At 42.5% G+C, this 6111-nt stretch overlaps 1 long non-coding RNA gene across 1 annotated transcript; it reads left to right on the top strand.

The window, feature by feature from the left end:
* Positions 1–1860: 1860 nt before the first annotated feature.
* On the top strand, positions 1861–2567 carry LOC121397130. The gene is made up of 3 exons (XR_005963482.1): positions 1861–1991; positions 2281–2358; positions 2529–2567. It is a non-coding gene; the product is annotated as an uncharacterized LOC121397130 (long non-coding RNA).
* The last annotated feature ends 3544 nt before the right edge of the window (positions 2568–6111 follow it).

Raw genomic sequence — 6111 nt, 5'->3', positions numbered from 1 at the left:
CATCTCACATTAGTACTATAACTAATAATCTAAGAACAATAATGAGCTCCCTATGGCAGAATGGACACTTTCTCTAACTGGGCTTGTTTTAATGAAATGCTTTTAATATTCAAGGATTTGGTCGAGGAGGGTCGCTCTCACAGCAGCTGTCCACCCCTTCACCGTGGATCTACATGCCACCTTCCAGTCAGACCACCATCTTTCTTCCTCATGGAGTATGTCGCTGGAGGCTGCTTAAGGACTCTCCTGGAGAGGGAACGGAAATTTGGACAACGGAGGACTACGTACGTAATAATGAACCTTTACCTAGTGTCATGTGGGCGCTATTTAATATAATACCATTCATACAAACTAAACCATAAATAGCAGGCCACAACAACCACAGAAACTGTGCTGCTACTCTTTGTTCCACCACATGTTTCGGATCACATGGACCCTTTCACAAGTGTGTCTCTCTCAAGTCACACACTTGAGAAAGGGTCCATGTGATCCGAACATGTCATAGAATAAAAGTAGCAGCACAGTTCTGTGGTTGTTGTGGCTTACTTCGTTTTGTAGGAATTGATCAATTTCTGGCCTTTACTGTGTGACCTGAGAGGGTGAGCCCACAGGATAAGGAACTCAAGGGACGTGCTGAGAAAAACTACACAAGTTTGAAAACCATAAATAGCATATGGATCTGGCTCCTTGTTTATCGAAGGAAGCAGCCATATTACACAAATGCAAGAGGCTTTATTTAGAAATACATAAGAAATTTTAATAAGTTCGGAGCTGCATACACAACTTACCATTATAGTCAGATGGGTCTCTTAAATCACAGCGAGCCTGTAATATTAGACTGAGATATCACCACCCTGTGCTACACTAACAATAAATGGCTATGTATTCAATAAACTACTGATGGGAGTCATTTTCTCTTTGCAGGTTCTATGCTGCGTGCACAGTGCTGGCCATCTCCTATTTGCACGAAAATGGTATCATACACGGTAAGTATAGAGATATATATCAATACTTTTTTAAGTATATGAAAACATTTGCAATATAAAATATAAGAGAATATTACTGCTAAACTTTTAAGAAGCCACGATTAATGTCCCCTATAGAGCTTGCTCCACAAGAGCATGACAACTTCAGCCTTGTGCCTTTATATGGTCAAGAATCTCCTCAGTGACTTTAAGGTTAAAAAAGGTTGTTATTCACTATATAATCACTAATTATTTCCCTTTTGTGTGCCAGTGAACTTGTACTTTTCTAACATTTGCCGCGTGTGTATTAACAGAGATCTCAAGCCGGAAAAACTGCTCTTAGACAGCAACGGGTACATCAAACTGGCTGATTTCGGACTATGCAAAGACGGTAAGGTTTCATAAACTTACATGTCAAAAAAGGGTTGCGCTTCCGTGTTATGTTTTTGAGACTCACTAAGTGACTGACATTTGTAGTTTCATAATGAGAAACGCAAGAGTGAAATTCACCTAAAGAGTTATGCTTAGCAGATCAGATTAAAGGAGAAAGAAAGGTGAATTTACTAGAGGGTGCCAATTGTTAGGCAATTGATTTGTATCACTTAATATTTAGTGAGAACATAGATCGGAGTTACCCTAGAATGTAATCTATAGAAAGACGTCTAATGTAATAAAAACCTTATATTTTTGCATCTCTCTAACCTGTTAGTCAGTTAGAAAGGGGGGCCACATGGGACCTAACTGTTCAGTTTGTTTGCTGATCATGCAGCTCAGGATGAAAAGAAAACAAACTGAACTGTCCTTCTTGTACTTTGAGTCTGAGCCGCTACTGATAAATAAGCCCCACTGGTTTCCAGTTTACTTACAGTTACTGTTTTTGCAGGAATTGGCTATGGGGACAGAACACGCAGCCTGACTGGAACCTATGACTACATGGCTCCCGAAGTCCTCTCCAGGCTGCCGTATTCAAGATCTGCAGATTGGTGGTCTCTGGGCATCGTGATCTTCGAGATGCTAGTCGGGGACGTAAGTACAAAGCTCAATAAGTGCACTGAATAGGTGAATGTACATTAAGTTGGAAAAAACATCAAACATCAACTATTTTAGCTCCGTATGGCCATAGAGTAATCAGTTGTTTGTATTGCAGAATTGATCACGTGTGTAGGGAATATAAATATTTCACGATATACTCAAAGCTATCTTTATAAAAGCCCCTTAATGTATATAGCAACAGGTTTTGTAGTCTTCTTGGTCAGTTACACCTGATTAGTTTTTAATCTATAATAACAGATCTTTCTTATGTTTCACATTGCAGCTACCATGGATGAGACCATCTATTGGCGTCGTCTGCCCAAAGTTCCTGGCTGAGGATGCAGCTATTTTAATATCAGGGGTAAGTTACACAGCAAGTTAAGGGTGCATGTGTGTGGTTTAACCAGTGATTCATGAATAGGTAGCACTATCCTATTTGTGCAGTCTAACAGTATTAAGCCTTTATAGCCATTAACTGGCACACAGCACTGCAACAAAGCTTATCTACTAATGTTTCTCTCTTTTCTTTAGCTTTTACAGTTGGACCCATGGATGCGGCTGGGCTCCAGCAGAAGATGCAGGTGAACTAATGTTTCATCATTTCTTTCGAGTAAGTTACTTCAGTCAATTTTTGCTAGCTACAAAATGAACTAAAGGTACAGATGGACAAAAGAATTAATAAAGAATGTTTTATATTGTCTATTAACCAGGGCATTGACTGGCTGGCTTGGTACAGAGAAAATTTGCAGCCCCCATTCATACCGGAGGATGTTGGACTTCCGACGATGGACCCTGTTATGAACATCTACTTCTAACACCCCCTCCGAGGGTTCCTTGGCAATAAGAAAAGAGATCGCCGATGCCTTTGGGGAGCTTCGATTATTCCGCAATATAGAGCTGCGTGATCATCCTGCAACGCAAAAATCATTGCCATCACCCGCGTTGACAGAAGATGGGGACACATGAAAAACGGCACATCAGGTTTCACATCAGGTCATCTTGCTTTCTGTTTCTCTTCCATCCAGAGCAATTAGCGGTACCCCTCCTCCTTCCACCATAGCTCCACCAGCGGTGCTGCCCATCTCCTGCTACCGTAGCTCCACCGGCGCGGTGCCCTCCCTTCCTACTAAAATATAGCATCATAAACAGGAGCGCACTTAAGCCACTCGGTAAACCCTGCATTCCTTTTCACTCCATCCCCCAAGTGTGCAGAAGCCGGGTCTGCAGGCTGCTGGGGCTCCAATGGAATGAAACAGAATGCAGCATTCACCGAGCTGCTTAACGGTGCTCATGTTTAAGCTGCCATATTGCTTACCGTAATTCCACCTGCGGTGCCTCCCTTTCCACCTAAAATATGGTTTCATGGGCAGATGCACCTAAGCCACTCGGTAGTCCCTGCATTCCATTTCACTCAATCCCTCAGTGTGCAGAAGCCGGGTCTGCAAGCTGTCTGGGCTGCCAGTTCTCCAATGGAATGGAATGGAATGCAGCATTCACCTAGCAGCTTAATGGCGCTCATGCGTATGCTGCCATATTGCTTTCTTTTTCTTTTCCTTTCATTCCAATTCACCAGCAGTTGTCCCTCTTATATAGTATCATAAACTGGAGCACCATTTAGCCACTCGGTAGACTCTGCATTCCTTTCAACTCCATCCCTCAGTGTGCAAATGCCGGGGTGTGCAGGCTGCCTGGGTTCAATGGAATGGATTGGAATGCAGCATTCATCTAGCTGCTAAACGGTGCTCATGTTTACGTAGCCTTATTGCTTTTTGTTTCCCTTCCTGCCACTGTAATTCCACCAGCAGTCCTCCCTTCCCATCTTAAATATGGTTTCATAGACAGAAGCCCCCTTAAGCCACATGGTAGACCCTTCATTTCTTTTCTCTCCATCCCTCAGACTGCAAAAGCCGGGTCTGCAGGCTGCAAGGGACCAAAGAAATGGAATGCAGAGTTCACCTAGCAGCCTAAAGGCGCTCATGTGTATGCTGCCATATTACCATCTGTTTCCTTACCCTCTTTCTCTTGATTAAATATGGCAAATTGATCCTGGGAGCAAATCCGATTGCCGTTAAGGAGTCAGGAAGGAATTTTTCCCTCACAAAGGGTTTTTGCCTTCCTCTGGATCAAATAGCCCTATTTTATCCTATAATAATTATTAATAAAGCTGTGCGTTTCACAGATTTAACCATCAGTCTGCGGAGTCTTTATTCTGGGTATAAAGCTAGGGTAACTCATAAGAGGTGGGGAGGGTGAGAATGAATGAGAAAAAACACTTAGGGGTTAAAAAAAACTTGGGAAAAAAAAAAGTTTTTTTTACTATAAAATCTGAATTTTTAGTAAAAAAAAAAGAATCAAAATTTTTCAGGATTTTTTATACCCGGATGGAAAAAGTCTGAATCCGAAAATCCGGCATCTCATATCTGACGAGGTTGTATATAAATCAATGCGAGAAGTCCAGAATATATCCTAATCTATGCAATAATCCAAAATTTAGTGAATTCCGGGAAAAGGGTGGGCATTCTACCTGTGTGGGTAAATGGATGGGCGGGCTACCTGTGTGGGTAAAGAGGTGGGCGGGTTGCCTGTGGGTAATGGGGGGATGGGCTGCTTGTGTGGGTAAAGGGGTGGGTGGACTGCCTGTGTGGGTAAAAGGAGGGTGGACTCCCTGTGTGGGTAAAAGGAGGGTCAGTTCCCTGTGTGGGTAAAGGGGAGGTGGGCTCCCTGTGTGGGTAAAAGAGGGTAGGACTGATTGCTACAAGTCTGTAGGATATAACAAGCCCCAGGGTAAACTGTGCCAAATTAATAGAATATGCAAGTAGTTTTCTGAAAAACTGAGTTTATTCATTAAAAGGAAATCAATGTTAGCAGAGCCACTACCAAATGCCATATGGCCTTCCTCTGTCTCCGCAACTCTTTTAGATTTGCCGCACACCACTTACTTCATGTTGCTCGGTGCAATCATATCCTAGGCCGCTTCCAAGCCCAACACGGCAACAGATTCCAATTAGGCAAGAAGCACACCAGTTCAGCTAGGCAATGCCTTTAGCACATTTATTTGCAGAAGAATTGAACGCACTCGGGGTCCATTCATCCAACCCCTCCCTCCTTGCACCCGAGGAAGGGGTTGGACCCCGAAAGCTTGTGCGTTCAATACTTCTGCAAATAAATGTGCTGAAGGCATTGCCTAGCTGAACTTGTGTGCTTCTTCCCTTCCTCTGTCTCCTGCACAAACTGTTGGAAAACCTAGGGAGCCCTCCAGCCATCAACGGATCTCCACTGTCCTGAACAAGCGATTTATCTCTATATATCAGCATGAGAGCTGTGAAGATGTTGAATTCTCTCCCTGAATCAGTGGTACAGGCTGATACATTAGATAGCTTTAAGAAGGGGTTGGATGGTGTTTAGCAAGTAATGGAATACAGGGTTATGGAAGATAGCTACAAGGCAATCCAGGGACAACTTGATGGAATTGTGTCTCTTTTCAATCTATGTGACTATGTTACATAAAACACATTTGCTATAGTAAGTACATATCTAACATGTGACTTATGGTACATATACTGCAATCACTAATGCAGCCATTGAGGGAAGCTTAAACTGCCTTTTCCATTCAGTACCATGGACAGCACTCTGTGGCTGCAGCTCCTATTGATTGACACACTGGTTGGTGGCACCAAGCTGTCACAGCAAAGAGCCAGTTCTATACAAATACAGATAAGATTTTTATGTCATTATTACTATTAGATATACCACTGATATAGGCTGGCTCTGTGGTCGGGCACGTATACGTATAGGTTTACCTAAGTATGCTTCCACCTTGCAACATCTTATCTTCAAAATAACTATTAGGTTACCAAGATAAAACACCCTAAATATGAAAGCCTGGCCCCGCTGAACAGTTTTATATCAAATATGTAAAGTTCTACCTAAGCATGTTGTTTTGTAAGGGCCCAAAATGAAGACACCCCATTTAAAGCTATACTTACCCTGAGGAGTGTCCCAGGGAAATGTCTTCCTCTGTCTTCTGATCTCAATTCTATCCCTTCTGCTTATCCTTCTCTTTCTTCTGCTTCTTACTGGCATATTTCTGATAAATGTATGAAATTATTAATTA

Source organism: Xenopus laevis, chromosome 8L (assembly GCF_017654675.1).
Source record: "Xenopus laevis strain J_2021 chromosome 8L, Xenopus_laevis_v10.1, whole genome shotgun sequence".
NCBI lineage: Eukaryota > Metazoa > Chordata > Amphibia > Anura > Pipidae > Xenopus > Xenopus laevis.
Note: the sequence above shows the minus strand (reverse complement) of the source record. Positions and strands in the feature narration are given on the sequence as shown.